Source organism: Lupinus angustifolius, chromosome LG09 (genome assembly GCF_001865875.1).
Source record: "Lupinus angustifolius cultivar Tanjil chromosome LG09, LupAngTanjil_v1.0, whole genome shotgun sequence".
Taxonomy (NCBI): domain Eukaryota; kingdom Viridiplantae; phylum Streptophyta; class Magnoliopsida; order Fabales; family Fabaceae; genus Lupinus; species Lupinus angustifolius.
In genome coordinates, this window is record NC_032017.1 from 7676327 (window position 1) to 7694424 (window position 18098).

At 31.7% G+C, this 18098-nt stretch overlaps 1 pseudogene; it reads left to right on the plus strand.

Moving 5' to 3' along the window:
• Positions 2077 to 2721, plus strand: LOC109356203 (annotated as a pseudogene).

Genomic DNA, 18098 nt, shown 5'->3' on the forward strand with positions numbered 1-18098 from the left:
TTTCGTGACTCCACCGTTTGTGATAGAGATCATACCTCTCCTTCTGGGAGAGGTTGAGCTGGGATGGTATCAAGCGGTATTTCGGGGAGATCTAGATATTCGAAGTACTTATTTAGACTCGTAAGGAGCCTTACTCCATCGTCGCTCTACTGTGCCAATGGTATCTGTCATGCATATTCTCAGGGCCCATGAACACGGGTCCGATTATCTCCTCCACTGGTGGATTCCGTCGTGCTTGTTGAGCCTATTGTCAGAGATATAATCATATTTATTTCCAGTGATGGGGAGGATATAGAATAGGACCCTAGGAGGGTAGTGAGGGCGGGCAGTATTATGGGGAAGTTGGCTCTAGACTTTGGCAAGCAAGTCATATATGACATATCCGTATAGTTCTTTTTGGGCAGTTGGGGATATTTCTAGTGTACACCCAGTCTTGTGTTTTTTGTCTCAATATATCTATCCTAACTTTGCTGGAGTGTACGTGTTGATAGTGTGATCATAGACTATGTATTCTAGATGAGACTGTAATATTTTGAAACTTGTTATGCGTGTGTATACAGACAAGGCATTAAGAGAGTACTCTAACGCCTATGGTTATGGTGATGTTATATGAAAAAAATGTTTTCTATACTCCTTTTATTATTATTTATGTTGTATGATGTAGAAGTATGTTTTGAGATAAACATCATATTTCCTTATAAAAAGATAAAAAAAATATGTTATTTTTCTAATGTGAGTTGTAATTAACGAAGAACGTATATGATGATCTTCTATGTACTTTTGTTTTAACGCTAGTAGGGTAGGGGTATGCGGAATTTCTGATAGAGCGGTGACATTTGTAGAGATCAAAAACAACACCAACGTCGAAAGCACTTTGTTGGGCCGACACTAACACTAAGAGACAACAGCTAGGGTAATGAATGGGATTAGATACCCCAATAGTCCTAGCCGTAAACAATGGATACTAGGCATTGTGCGTATCGACCGTGCAATGTTGTAGCGAATGCGTTAATTATTGAAACTCAAAGGTATTGACATGGAGTACGTTTTCAAGAATGAAACTCAAAGGTATTAACGGGGGCTCGCACAAGCGGTGGAGAAGGTGGTTAAATTTGATGGAAAGTAAAGAATATTACCAGGGCTTGACATGCTACGAATCTTCTTGAAAGAGAGGGTTGCCATTGGGAACACGGACACATGTGGTGCATGACTATCGTCAGCTCATGAGATAAGGTGTTGGGTTATCTCCCACAACAAGTGCAACCCTCGTGTTTCGTTGCCAACATTCAGTTTGGAACCTTGAGTAGAATGCTGGTGGTAAGCCGGAGGAAGGTGAGGATGACGTCAAGTCATCATGTCCTATATGCCCTAGGCGACACACATGCTATAATGGTCGGGACAAAGGATTGTGATCCCACGAGGGTGAGCTAAATCCAAAAACCCGTCCACAGTTCGGATTATAGGTTGCGACTAGCCTGCATGAAGGCAAAATCGCTAGTAATCATCGGTGAGCCATACGACAATGAATTCGTTCTTGGGCCTTGTAGTCACTGCCCATCACACTATGGGAGCTGGTCATTCCGGAAGTTGTTACCTTAATCGCAAGGAGGGGGATGTCGAAGGTAGGGATCGTGACTAGAGTGAAGTCGTAACAAGGTAGCCATACTGGAAGGTGCGGCTAGATCACCTCCTTTTCAAGGAGAGATAATGCTTATTGCGTAGTTTGGGTTGACACTACTACACACCCAAAAAAAAAAGCGAGTTGTGCGTGGGAGTCAAATTTGGAGATGAAAGCCTTTTTCCGTTTCTCGATATTGAAGTAAGACTAAGCTCATGAGCTTAGTATCCTAGGTCAGAACAAGTTGATAGGAGCTCCTTTTTTACGTCTCCATGTCCCCACACGTGGGTGACATTAAAAAGGAAAGATAGGAATGGGGTTTCTCTCCCATTTGGCATAGTGGGCCCCGCCAGGATGCCCGCACAATGAGCTATTAGCTTAGTGGTAGAGCGCGTCCCTGATAAATGCATCATTGTGCCTGGACTGTGAGTTGAACCTGAGTTCATTAAAAACGACAAATGGCAAAAAATAAAGCCTTCATTTCCCTTCTATGTGTTATATCTATCATTTTTTTGCACGACTGCATCTCTTTCATATTTAATAAAATTAAGGAATCTTGGATTACTAATTGGTGGAATACTAGGCAATCTAAAAATTTCGTGAATTCGAGGATCTATTTCTCATGAATGAATTGCTAAAGGAATACCCAGAAACACGTCTACAAAACCTTAATACCGCAATCTATAAAGAAACCATCCAATTGTTGAAGGCGCACAATGAAGATCGTATCTATACAACTTTGCACTTCTCTATAAATATAATTTGTTTCGTTATTCTAAGTGGTTATTATATTCTAGGTAATCAAGAACTTATTATTCTAATTCTTGGGTTCAATAATTCTTATATAACTTAAGTGACACAATAAAAGATTTTTCGATTCTTTTATTAACTGATTTATGTGTAGGATTCCATTCGACCCATGGTTGAGAACTAATGATTGGTTCAGTCTTTAAAGATTTTGGCTTTGCTTAGAATGAACAAATTATATTTGGTCTTGTTTCCACTTTTCCAGTAATTTTAGATACAATTTTAAAAATATTTGATTTTCTGTTAAATCAAGTATCTCTGTAACTTGAGTGATTTATCACTCAATGAATGGCTGAAAAAAATATCCACTAATCCAATTATACAGTTTGTTATTTTGTATCAAAGCTAAATTGACTTATTCTTATTCCAGGAAATGTTTTCAATAAATAGCAGAATCATGGACAAGGAGCTATGCTAGTGACCTACCTAACTTTATTGTAGAAATTTTCAGGATCAATGATTGGACCATGCAAACTATAAATGCCTTCTCTTTGATAAAGGAACAAAGTATTCGATCAATGTCTGTATTTCTCATGATATATATAATAGCCAAGCACCTATTTCAAATTCATATCCCATTTTTGCACAATAGGATTATGAAAATCCACGAGAAGCAACTGGTCCTATTGTATGTGCCAATTTCCATTTAGCTAATAAAGTCGTGGATATTGATGTTCCACAAGCCATACTTCCTCCTTCTGTATTTGAAGCGGTTGTTCGATTTCCTTATGATATGCAAGTGAAACGGGTTCTTGCTAATGGTAAAATGGGGGATTTGAATGTAGGGGTTGTTCTTATTTTGCCATATTGTTTTGAATTAGCCTCGCCCGATCATATTTCTCCCGAGATTAAAGAAAAGATAGGAAATATGTCTTTTCAAAGCTACCGTCCCACAAAAAAATATATTCTTGTGATAGGCCCTGTTCCCAGTCAGAAATATAGTGAAATAACCTTTCCTATTCTTTCCCCAGATCCTGGTACTAAGAGAGATGTTCACTTCTTAAAATATCCTATATATGTAGGCGACAACTAGGGGAGGGGTAAGATTTATCCCGATGAGAGCAAAAGTAACAATAATGTGTATAAGGCTATAGTAGCTGGTATAGTAAATCAAATCATAAGAAAAGAAAAGGGCAAATACAAAATAATTATAGTGGATGCATCAGATGGGCGTGACGTAATTGATGTTATACATGTAGGACTAGAACTTCTTGTTTCAGAAGTGGGACCTATCAAACTCACTCAACCTTTAACAAGTAATCCTAATGTGGGTGGATTTTGTCAGGGGGATGTAGTAATAGTACTCCAAGATCCATTACGTGTCCAAGGTCTCTTGTTCATCTTGGCATCTATTACTTTGGCACAAATTTTCTTGGCTCTTAAAAAGAAACAATTTGAGAAGGTCCAATTGTCTGAAAAGAATTTCTATGTCCGCAAGTTTATCAGCATATTAGGCTCATCAAAATAACTCATTTTTTGTTTATGTATAAATTTGTGAATTATATTCTGTATAATCAAAAAATTATGAAAAGTTCTTTCTTTGAGCTGCTTTCTAGTCTTTTTCTACGATATTTAGAGAATTCCTTATACCTCACTATTTGACTTTATTGTTTCTTTTTTTTTCAACCCCAAAAAATGAGAATGCTATTATTATATTAGGGTCACTATTTTCATATTTGAATGTCATAAAATAGAAATCTATTAATAGATTTCTACTTGAATATACGAAAATTCAACTTGTTTACAAAAATTTAATAGGTATAGCATATTAAGCACAATAGAATTCGAAATGGAGAAAACGAGATTCTAGGAGGGATTATTTGTCTTTTCCTAGAGTCTGATTCATTATTGTTTGTATCGAAATAGAAATATTCTACAAAATTTTAAGAAAATAATACTTCTTGATTACTTTCCTAAAAAATCCGATTCTTAGTTTCGATTTTTTCCAACTTAGAACTTTTATGTTTTTGACGTATAATATGTGGTGGCATAGTGGAAAAAAAATGAGAGCGAATTTAATTGACCAAATACTAAACATCTTCAATTAACTTGTTTGAAAAAAGAATTCAATCATGATTTGATACTATTAGATACCAAAATAAAATCGATTTAGAGTAAGTTTCTATTAGGATACTTCAGAACGTTCCGTTCACATGATATTTGATCGATAAATATATAGAATATAATTAAGAATGTATTCCAATATAATCAAATGGAATTCATTATATTTCTATTGCACCACCCAGAAAAAGTAAATCAAGCGATTCCTTTTATCTTTCTTTCAATTTTGAATAAAAAGTATATTGACATATATTATTCCGTAAAAGATGTTTTGAATCAATTAATTAAGTTGATTTTTCGAAAATATTATAAAGAACAATGTAATAGATGGTGTTTCTTGAAAAAATCGCAAAAAGTAATCTAATATCAAGTGAGTCATTTGTACGAAGAAAAAATCTTCTAATTATTAAGAACTCAACGGGACGCCCTCGAATTTATCGAAGAAAGGGTGGATCCCCATTGAGTTATTACGCTTTCATTTCTAAAACTCAATTCATTCAATTATTAAAGGGATGAGCCCAATCATGAATATGAATCATAAAAAAGAAAATACCAATTAAACCGATCACAACAATATCGATTACAGTACCTATTATCCAAAGAGGAATCCTTCTAGTAGTATCAGTCATTTATCCCACCTTCGTCCAGATTTTATTAAGTAGTGATGTTAGAGACATAAACAATCTTAGATAATTAGGAAATGATATCTTTTCGATTGGGATAAGATAATTCTTACTATTTCCTTTTCTTCTACTAATTGAAGAAATAATTTGAAAATAAAATAGCAAGTACAAAAATTAGTAATAAACCCTAGTGGAGACTAGTATGATTCAATTCAACATTTTGTTCGTTTGGGTTTGATTGTGTCGTATCTCTATAATTTGGATTAGGTTTATCATTGGATGAACTGCATTGTTGATATGGATCCCAAAAAAGAAACGGTGGGTACCACTAGTCCATGAACAACCAACCATCATAATGTAAAAATTGGTTAGGTCGTATCTATGGCCGGTTATTAATGGAATTCCTTGTCGTATCTATGGCCGGTTATTAATGGAATTCCTTGTGGATAAATACGGCCGGTTATTAATGGAATTCCTTGTCGGATATCTATAAAATACTGATTTGGGTGGGGATTTCCAAATACATCGTAAGTTAAACACGTGTTGACAAATAGCCAACCCGTAATGAATAGGGAGTATATAATTATGCTATGAGTAATGCATTATCAAATACTGGTAATATTATCAATAAAAGAACGTTCTCATGTGCTTTCAGACATCTCGAACTCCACATATTCTCGTACAATAAAAAAGGGGTCGAGTCTGTAAAAGATGAAATCATGAGTAAGTAGCAATTTACTGAAAATTAATCTTTGTAAGGTCTTCAATATTGTACCAAGGGTGTATTTCGAGTATACCGAACTAGTATAGCTATCCTTCTTCGACACAACAATTCAATTTCACAATAAGTGATGAGATTAAGGACAAGATAATTTTTTTCTTTTTTGCTTGTGGTTTGGTTGTCTCAATGTATTGTACTACATGATAGTATAAGAATTTTTTTTATACTAAAAAATTAGGATTCTCGAAATTATTATATTATTATTAGTTTTGCACTATACTCGAAACTGAGAATCAATTAAAATGAGAATCTAACTGATTGGTTTCTAATAATTCAGGAAGGAAATTATCATATTTCTATAATTGAATTAGATGTGAAATCTAGAAATATACCTTCACTCATTTTCAAAGATGTTTTTTGGTTGGAACCTACTCCCTTTTATTTCATTTTATAGAGTGGAATTCGTTAGTAGTCTAGTAACAATAATAGTAGTAATAATTAAAATACCATTTGATTGAAGAAAAAGTTGATTAGTTGTTCTTGTATTAGACCCAAAAAAGGTTCCTTCTTGGCTTAATTACAAGGATACAACTTTTTCTATTACAATTATAAATAGAAAAGCAGAAATGAAAAAAACGGAATACCAGTTTAGAGTGATCTCATACCATCTTTCTTCTTTTATTCTAAACTGAAGAAGGAAAATAGAACAAATTAGATACAATAAAAAAACGAAGGGGGTTTTCAAATAGATATTTTTCGTATTTTCTTTCATATTAATTTTAATTATTGTTTTTATTATTTTCTATTCCTGATAATATAATTTTATAATTATATAGGATATAAATAATAAATCTAAATATCATATATTCTATTATTAATACAAAATTAAAATAATCTAAAATTAAGATGAAAATGATATAATTAGATTGGTTTACTCAACTCACGAGTTGTTCAATGAATTTGTTGATTTGGAATCACAAGATGAGTAGATCTCACAAATGATGAATTGCTTTCTTATCTATGTCACTCTGTAATTGATGAATCACAAATATTCAATTGTACCTTTCATGTTTGTTTATTTTACTATTTTTATCCTCAAAATGGAAACTTAGGGAAGTGATTTATAATCATATGTATGAATAAAAAAAAAATTCAGTTAGCTTCTTTATGCCCACTATAACTAGTTATTTCGGTTTTCTACTAGCGGCTTTAACTATAACCTCAGATATATTTATTGGTCTTAGTAAGATACGACTTATTTGATTTGAAATGATAAAATGAATTGAAATTTTTTAATATTCTAGATATTCCATAGTTTCTTCTCGTGTCCATTTCCAATTTCTTGGTCGATGGGATTGATGGTCAATATAGATTAATATTTAAGGATAGATATTACCTCTCCCTTTCCCTTTCAAACAAATTCAAATGATTTAAGTTTTTCTCTTTGGAATCATGTTAGGTCTCATTCCTATTAATGCGGCTAGATTATTTGTAAACACATATATACAATTCTGATGTGGTGATCAGTTAGACAGTTGATCAATTAACACCTCTTTTGTTTGTTGACCTGCTATTTCTTTGTTTTAATCCTAATCCTATAGATGAAATTAAGACTATAGACGGTGGTTCAAATATTTCACGTGGTTGTTCTGTCTGGATCTAACAAGAATAAAATCATGCTCAGTAGGATTTGAACCTACGACATCAAGTTTTGGAGACCTCCGTTCTACCGAATTGAACTAAGAGCTCTTTATTCTCATAAATAAATTTATGAGACCCCGATATATCTTGCATGTGCATAGAATATCAATATATTGTTACTGTTCATAGGATAAATAATATTTAGGGATGACATGATTTGAACCCGTGACATTTTGTATCTAAAACAAATACGCTACCCAGCTGCACAACATCCCTCTCAATTGGTTTCCATTATCATTGTAAAGAATCTTTGTCTTGTTTTCCATATTTGTCTTTTCGCCTTTGATATATATATCAATTATCTTGCCATTTTTTAATTTCTTATATATATAAGGATATGAAATATATATATATATATATATATTCTGTAGAATGAGAACCAAAAAATATATATAATAAAATATTATAAAAAATAAAATATTGGAAATTTCCTTAAATCAGAAAATAGTTTTTGGGACTACTCGGGCAGAAATAGACTTATTGTACATTTCAATTTTAATTTGGGATTCTACCGAAAAATACAAGTGCTTATTGAGTTAGATAATAACCATCTGATCGTATTCCTCTATGTGATTATGTATTAAAAATCACAATAATGAAAAAACGGAGATTTGAAATGAAAGATCTAAAAACATATCCTTATTTAAGATTCCGTTGCAAGTTATTTAAGATTACAGCGATGAGTGATGAAGAATTTATTTAATTAGTGACATAAAATGTTAACCATACCATTTGATACGAAAGGTTGATATCAAAGAATAGTAAAATGAACAAAAGAATAAAGTTAGCAATTAATTGTACCCTTCTTTCGAAGGGTTGGTATAAAGAATAAAAGAAAAAAGCAATAAATAAATGTTACTTGCTGAAAAGTAAATGACAGAAAGTAAATGTTAGTTGCGGAAAATAAATGACAGAAAATAAATGTTAGTTGGAGAAAATAAATGACAAAAAGTAAATGTTAGTAGTTAGATTTATTATTTATCGCTCTTATATCGTCTAGTAACAATCCATTGATTGGATTGCACTTTTTGCATGTTATTCCTATGTACAATGTTACAACCATGAATTGGTTTGAACCTTACGTTTTTAGGAATCCTTAATCAACAAATAAAATTTATAAGTTAACACTTTACTATTTGACACATGCATCTCTTTCATTATACCAAAAATATTGATTAACAGGGAATCATACACTAATACTCACAAATTCTTTTGTTATAGGCAATTGTACTATTTTTTGTTATATTGTTGTATAAAAATTAACAAGGAAACATAAAATAATACTCATAAATTCTTGAGGAAGAAATTGATTTGAAATATGGAATTATTTCTAAACTCAAATGATTTGGAAAACATTAAACAAGTTATGTGTTATAGTTTTGACTATTTCCAAAAATCATGTATTTAACTTTCCATCTAGTGTCCTAGTATGGAAAGATGATTCTCAAACCTTGTGTAATACACTAAATAATACTTAACTGCTACTAGTCGGAGTAGGTTGTGACACCCTACCACAGGCTCCGTTAACTTTATTTAGCCTTGAACACAAGTTGCTTAAAATAGATGTCTTCATATGTCAAGTGAATTAAGGTGTATGTTACACTTTTTAGATTATTTGTCATTACCTTAAGAAGAAGCATTTTTGAATCTTTAAATCAAGTTTTAGGTGATTTTGCTAAAACCACATTAAGAATATCTTACAGAATAAAAATTAAACAAAATTAACAACTTGAATTTATTGAAATCAAAAGATTCTACAAATAAAGAAAAGAAATAACATTATATCATAATTCAAGTTAATGTGTAGGAGCATGAGCCATATATCCATGGATTATATGCTTTTGGAAACAAATGAGATTACCAAATTAACTTTTGTATCACATTTCCAACTCCTTCCTCCTCTTGAATTCTAAGAGAAAATTACAAAAATTTACCTAAGTACTAGCCTGGGACCGTGGCCCCAAGATGAAAGAATTGTAGAGAGAAGTTTTTGTGGACAGAAGAAGTGAAGAACGTAATGTATATTTGAATGTGGAAGAGGGCATCTACTTATAGGCACCCTAGACACCGGCATGTCCTCTTGGTCCATGCTAGGTGCATTGACCAAATCCTTAAGCATGGGTTTAGTCCTTGTCCAAGTAGCTTAGTCAATTGCTTCTTGTTGACTCACCCAAGTGAGGTCATGCATGACGTAATCCTTGCTTGGTGCCAAAGTCAAGTTGACCACTTACTGTGTCCAAACCGCCAGGCTCCTAGGTGGCACCATTGAGCTTCCTGTTTGAGAAGGTTGGTCAGGCCTGGTAGGTGCTTGGTGAGCAAGTTGTCCTGTCTAGCCAAGTGTCTGCTTTCATGTTGGGCGGTTCAGGTGCACTTTGAGTTGGCTGCTTGAGTAGGTGCGCTTGTGTCGGGCTTGAGTCTAACCATGCCATCCTTGTGACTATCCATGCCATGCTTGTGACTGACCGAGCCATGTTGGTGCCAAGTCATGTTGGGCAGCCCTGTTGTCCATGCCAGGCTTCTTAGCTAGCAGTTGCATGTTTTTGGTCCATTCTTAGGCTATGCACTTAGCATGCCATGTGTGCATCAAATTTGGCTTATGTGGACACCTCTTTGCTTGACTATTCTTTTGAATTTTTCCTCTCTTGATTTCTCATAAAAACTTGACATAAAGACATGGAAAAGAGGTGGAAAAAATATATAATCAAAGTATGACAATTTATCTAAAAAGTGTTGAATTATGCTGGTGTTGTATGATTTGCATATGATAAGTGCCATGAAAAGTGTAAGAAAATTAGGTATTTTTGGCACTTATTAAAGTATATATATAATGGTATAACTTAACAAGATATATATTATATATAAATAAAAAATTAATAGAAAGTAAGAATATAAATAAAACGAATCCTTTTTTGTAAGAAATACTATTTTCGGGATAGGAATAAACAATCCATGGATATATCTAAGCGACTCTTTCTAAAATCGAAGCGATCTTTTCGTAGATGGTTGCCCCAAATTGGTTCAGAAGGTCAAATTGATTATAAAAACATGATTTTAATTAGTCTATTTATTAGTGAAAAAGGAAAAATATTATCTAGATGCGAAAATAGATTGACCTTAAAACAACAACGATTAATAATGATTGCTATAAAACAAGCTCATATTTTATCTTCATTACCTTTTCTTAATAAATATTTTTTTTCAAAAAACCGACTTGACCTCTAGGACTACTACTACTAGTCTTGAAAAAAATAAAGTTACTCTTGAATTGAATTAAAATTTTAACCTAAAGTAAAATCAAATTTGGATTGATCTTTTGTTTGAAAACTATGAAAGTCCAATTTTGATTGCTGTGCTTTAACAGAAAAGATAATCAATGAAGAAGAATAATTTTTTTTATTGAACGTGGTTGTTCATTTTCTTGACTTTATGGTAAGAGTTCTATTTTATCCTATAAAACTCTACTACCTTCCTGGAGATTCATCTCGTTAGCAATCATAAAAAGACAACGCCTTTATAATATAGCTATTTGTACAACTATTTTCAATTAAGAAGGAATTGCCTCTTGTACATATTATATATTAATATGTGATAACTAGAGTATGTTTTTTTATTTACACCAATTAATTCATTTATTCGACTCATCCACAAAGCTCGAAAATCCCTTTTTTTCGTTGAATTGTAGTTCTACTAAGTATTGATTGAGCCCCACGTAAACTTGTTGTAAATAAATGAATTTTTATCCTCCGTTTCCGAGCTATGTGTCCTCGTTTAATTTTTGACATTAAGTAAATGAGACTTTCATGAAAAAATATTTGATTTCTTTTTGTTCAGTTATTCTTTTCTCCCCACCCTATAGTCTATTAATAACAAAAATGGATCCTTCCAATGTATAAAGTAAAAATTACGATGGCATTGTTTTGCTACTATAACCTTCCCAACCACTATTTTTTTCTTTTTATTTCTAATCATTTAACCTTGAAATAAAAAATTGTATTGATACTGGGTAAAAAAACATAGTAAATTAAATAGGAATAGGTAAAGAAATGGCGAGTTCAAACGTTTCTATGATTAGTTTTAAACAGCGAGGTCCTCTCTATTCTTTTTCACAAAACCTATTCTTTTTCTTTGGAGGTAAAACACACCAAGAGAATGTGTTATTGCCTAAGTCTAACAATAATTCTTCAAGTTACATATGGACCTCAATGTGCATATTACACAATCTTCTACGAGTCTAAGAACCCCTAAAAGATCTCATAAATTTGATAATTGAAGCTCAACGGGTATCTTGTAAAGATTCACCCTTTTCTTTTCTCAAAAGAACGCTTAGAAAATCTTTCTAAAAGATATGAAAGTTTGAGCTCTAGATTTTGTCAATAATTTATAAACTCTCTGTTTTCAAAAAATTTATTCTTACCCTCTGAGCGTTTCTCAAAGTTAAGTTATGAACCAATATGAAAAAAAACTTGTGTTAATATATTGTTATGTTTTTAACTGCAGTTAATCGATTATGTTGAGCCTTAATCGATTAACGAGTTTCTTCAAAATAACAGAAAATAGAAACAGTTGTGAACTTAATCACCTGAATCGATTAACTCATCATTTAATCGATTAACGTGTTCAGCCCAAGGGTTAATTGATTAACACAACTGTTAATTGATTAACGATTTTCTAAAACACGTTTCAAATTATGAATGAAACTGCTACATGATTTATAACCTAATGATGCATGTCTTTGAATGCAACATGATTTAAAAATACTTTTTAAATGCATTCAAAACATATGATCATGTATGTATGTATGTGCATGTAAATCATGTATGTATGCATGTAAGTCTCATTTTAGATATTATTGATTTGAGCTTGTGATACTCTCATTAGGGTTCATCCTAGCCTAGACTCTTACTAAGCAAGCAATTTAATATCTAATAAAGATATAAACAATACTTAAACCCTGGATGTTCTTTTGCATGCTTTGCCTTGTATACTCTTGAGTCTTGACTTTAGTTAATACTTTGTTGTTTGTTGATTTGTTCATCTTCTCAAGCTTGTCCTTCAATATTTATGCATGTTGTCAATCTTTTGCCTTCTTCACTCTTTTGTCTTCATCAACCTTTGTGTGTCCTTTGTCTTCATCAAAATATTATGTGATTCATGCCTTCCTCTTTAATCTCGCATTCATGCACGCTTACATCATCCAATTGGTGTTGCTAATCTTTTATTCAACAATAATAAAACAAACAAAGATCAAATTGAATAACCATACATGCATCTTTTCCATATTTCATACGACTATACTTTGGGATTTCCATATTTCATATTTTTATCAGTCCCAAATCAGTAAATGACCCATTAACCATCCTGCCATTTTTAGAGTATTTGAAAAATACTGTGACGATTCCCTTGCTTTATTATTTCGTCTATTATTCAGCAATCCCAAAGATTCTTTATTGTTTTTCAAATAGTTTTAAAAGAAATAATATCTTTTTATTTGCTATTCTTTCATATAAATGTTGTTAAATGTTTTCCATTGTAAAACCTGAAAACAAAATTTTTTGTGATACTGAAATAGGCTCCCGATAGATCAGATAAAATAATCAAACTCGAAGTGTCGTGCTATTATTACTCAATATTCATATGGTGAATGCATAGTGAAAAAAAATGGATTGGCGCCAAGCGTGAGAAAATGCTAGACGTTTGGTAATTTTGCCTACTCCCAAAATAATGGATCCTATTGAAGAAGCTAATCCTATGCATATTGTTTGTACATCTGGTTGTACAAATTGCATCGTATCATAAATAGTTATTCAGGGGATTACCCATCTGCCTTGGGAATTTATAAATAGATACAAATCTTGATTATCGCCTCAATACTAAGATATACCATAAGGCCGATAAGTTGATTTGATATTTCACTATTAACCACTTGTCCTAAAAAATTAGTCTTTCACGATATATTCCGTTGATTAGGAAAAACATTTACCCCCTAAACGATGTATATGCACCCTTTAATGCATATAGATCACCGAAAATCGCAAAAGAGTAATCAATGTGCAAATTTTTACTCTCTTTCCTTTTTTTATATTTTATTTATTTTCATAGATATGGATAGAATATATATTATAAAAAAGGTACTAACTTTATTTTATTGAACTCACCTTTCGTTGATGTATTTTTTCCATCGACATTGAATTAAAATCGTAATATACTTTTCTTGTTTTTGAATGGACTAGATTAAGAATTTTTCAATTCTTTTAGGTTTCTGTTTTCCTCTGGGTAAAGAAAGATCCGCCTGATTTGGATTTGCACATATAGGACAAATACTGCAATATTGTGTGTTTTTGTTACGAACTCCCTTTTTTCTTAATTTCTTGTTCCATGTTTTGTACCAAATATATGATAAAAGGAGTAATTGTAGACAAATGACCAATTGTTATTTTCTTAACAGAGTCCAGACACTTCATTTTATTGGTCCAACCAAGCCAACCATAAATTTCGAAATTTCGAGTCGAATAGTAATCGGGATATCCCCCACTTGAACCAAACCAAAAATCGACCTAATCGCCCTTTATTCCACTTAACGCTAAGAAAATGTTCATGATTCAAGCAATTTTGGGGGGGATAAGAGAGAAATATATCTCCGTAAGGGGGAGAACGGGGTAAATCCCATATAACCAAATATACCTGACAAGTCATACTATATGTCAACCCAAGATGAATGTTCTTCTCCAGGACTATGAAAGGGTACTTTTGGAACACCAATGGGAATTAAATGGGAAAAAATAAAGGAGGAATATATGTCATTTTGATGTGAAAACGTAAGATACGAATCTTTTTATTATGCTCAAAATGATTTGTCTTTATAATATTGTATTTCATTTATAAATCATAGGCAATACCAAATGAATTAAAGTAAAGTTCTTACTAATAGGCCCTAAGAGTTATAAATCATAACATTAATAAAACATTTTGAAATACATTTTTCAAGATTTGTGAACTTCACACATAATGTTTCAAACATCAATTTTTATGTTTATGTTCATAAAAAAAAAAGTGTAACAAAACCAAAGCAAATAATTTTCAATCAAAAAGTGTTTGTTGTGCACACAAGTTCAAAGATAGAACTTTTCAAGGGATGTAAGTGTTTCACTCAATATTCAACCATTGGCATGTAGTAATTTGAACTTCGTTTGTATCTTACCTATTCTCTTAAAATTGCATTTTCAATCAAGGATCACTAAGGACTTGTTTTCGGTTGTAATGAGGTTATGCTTGAAATCATGGTTTTTCTTGCATAAGCAAATATATTTCAAGAGAGAAAAAATTAAAAAAAAATTTCTTTAATGAAGCACTTCACTCTAACAATTTGCAAAAAAATTTAAAACACACAACATAATTCAAACTAAAATAAGAAAGAAAATAACTTAGCAACCATTAGGTTTCCTCCCAGTAAGCACTCATTTAACATTAATAGCATGATGCCTGTTTTCCAGCTTCTTAGAGGTTATTCTGAAGTATTTCTGAGGATCGAGTCTGATTCGTCACCCAAATATGGTTTTAACCTCAGTCCTTTAACAGTCCAAGTCTTCTAAGACTTTGGATCTTCCAATTCAATTACTCCATATATGGTTTTAAATTTTCCAGAGAGCAATTTCAATCTTGAATTGAACAAAAGCAGCTTTTGACCCTTGTAATAATCTTTTCTTCGAATTTTAGAGTCATGGTACCTTTTAGCTTTTTCTTTCTACAATCTTGAAGACTCATAGGCATGGAACCTCATTTCCTCTAGTTGATGTTGTTAGGTATTAGTGACAGAATACACCTAGAAGGGGGGGGGGGGTTGAATAGGTGGTGTCGCGGTTCCCACTTACCGCTATTTACACCAAAGCCCTATTCTGGAAAATCAACCAGTTAATCGATTAAAGCTATGACTTAATTGATTAAGTCGCACAGAATTAGAAGTTGTTGAATAGCTCAATTACACAGCCAATTATAGATTATATAGAAATGATATAGCATATATATTTGAACACAAATTATCTTTATTTGGGAGTAATACTATATTCAAAATATCAGCTACAATAGACAATTAAAAGCTACTTAAAACAGTAAAGAGATAAGGGAAAGAAACAACATGCAACAAGGTTTTTAGACTAGTTCATTTTGCGGTCGACTGGAAAACTACATCCAGTCCTCCCCTCTGGTCTGGAAGATTTTCTTCACTAAAATTGAAGTCAATGTATCTTACATACACACTTCCAATTACAAGACCTTGAACGCTACCTTCTTGAATTCCCAGAACCTTTACCTTGGTTTGACCTTACCCAATCGCCTAGGAAAACCTTTCCTACGATCCAGCCCCAGCCAAAAGTATGTTCTAAACTCAAGACCTCCAAGTCTTGGTGAAGACTCTCTGATCTCGTTGGTGGTACGACACCAAGAGACGACTTTCCTTGTTACACAAACAACACAAGGAACAGAGTAATGTGAAGCACAAAATAGCTCAAATATTACAAGAAAGAACAAGCTATAAACCCTATACAAATCTCGCAATAACTAAGAATATGTATAAGATCAGAATCATGAAGAACATGTAATTTCCACCCTTAAGAAATCTCTAAACAGTAATGAAAGAATCATGCAAGAACAAGATATGATGATGAACACATTTGATCATATGCAATGGATGACATGTTAATCCCTAAGCATAATACTATCTTACTCTAATCTCACATACAAAGAATACGAAAATATACAACTTAACAATTCTAAAATGAATGAATGAATGTATTAAGCATGGTGTAAAAATACAGTTTATATAGAAAAGTTGTTTTGCACCTAGTTAATCGATTATGTTTCCTGTTAATCGATTAACACGCTGTTAGAGAGTAACTGGATTTTGTTTTTCAGTTATCTGTTGAAACAGTTAAAAATTGTTTTCACGTTAATCGATTAAAGCTTCACTTAATCGATTAACTAGCATATTTTCAGTGAAGATGTTAATTGGGAAACTACCTATATGTTATGCTTATCAACTATACATATTTTACCTTTATGTTATGCCTAAAATGCACAAAGAACTATGTATGATTAATGCATGAACATAAAATTAGGTAGATGGCATGCCTCATGTAAATGATATGATGGTTTTTAGACTTTGTGAGATTTGCATATAGGTTTACCTAACCTAGACTCAGTAAGTAACACTCATCTAAGAATCTAGTCTAGACATGAAGCTCTTGAATCTTTGGCATATAGATTTGTTGAGTTGTCTTTATGCTTTTACTAAGTCCTTTGTCTTCATCAAAACATAGGCAAGCTAAGTGCTCTCTTGACACACTACACTTTAAAAGTGGTCTTTTCATACTATGGTAAATGGTAAATTCTAATAGTCATACTATATTATTAAGATAAACATAAAAAAAAATTGTGTTCCATTATTATCTCACATGGAAAATATATCAAACATAAAGCCACTGTTTTATGCATTAAAATAATTAAACTATTTTTAATTGTTCAACATTTACATACTAAAAAAATCTTTAACATGCTAAACCTTATTTTGAAAGAAATACGTATATGCTAGTACATTGAATACAGTCAAAGAAGCTATTTAAAACAATTAAAACTAAATTAAGGAATTTAAACTATTAACATTACTAAGTAAAATTAACTATAACAAAAAGATAATTTTAAATATAAATTATTTTGAAATGATAAAATCCTCTTTTTACCACAAAGATACTTAAGGTTTTTTAAGTATGAATATATTGAACAAAAATAAGAAGGAATTTAATCCTTTCAATGTATAAAAATAACTGATTTATGTTTGACATATTTGCCTCATGGAGAGAATAATGAAACACCATTTATTTCCATTTTTATTCAGAAAATATAGTCCGACTATTATAATTGCACATTTAAATTGTATAAAAAGATTAATTGCTTGCAATAGCAACTCTAATTTCTTATGAAAACTGACAACTACTTTCATGATCATCTTGAATCCTTTTGTGTTCAGGGTATTCACATCCAAAAAACTGAAACTTATAAATTTAAATTATTTGGATTGTGTTGAAGTAGTTTTTAGAAAACAATTGGTTTGGTTTAGTTTTTGGTTTATATTTTAGAATCCAGACCGAACGAGTACTATTTTTGTTGAACGTTTTTATTTTAGTTCATATATGTATATTATTAATGTTGAATTATGTGTTTGTGTGCATTAGAGTTGGTATTGTAGTCTTAGAGAAGACTTATTGTTTTTTTATGTGAATTTGACACTTTGAAAAAATACTGAACTTGTTATTTTGAATAAAAATATTTTTATGTGAACATGAAACTTTTAGAGTGCATTAGACTTTTTATTTTTTATTAAAAAAACCGAACCATATCTAAGGGAATTGTTTGTAATTTTTGGATCAAATTTCTAAATCTAAATCAATCAAACCACATAATTTATGTCTTCAGATTATATGACTTTTGCCTAAAAACCATTTGATATTGATTGCAAACATCTATTATTTTAGTAATATCAATGAACTTTTGATGTAAAAGATTTAATTATTTCAAA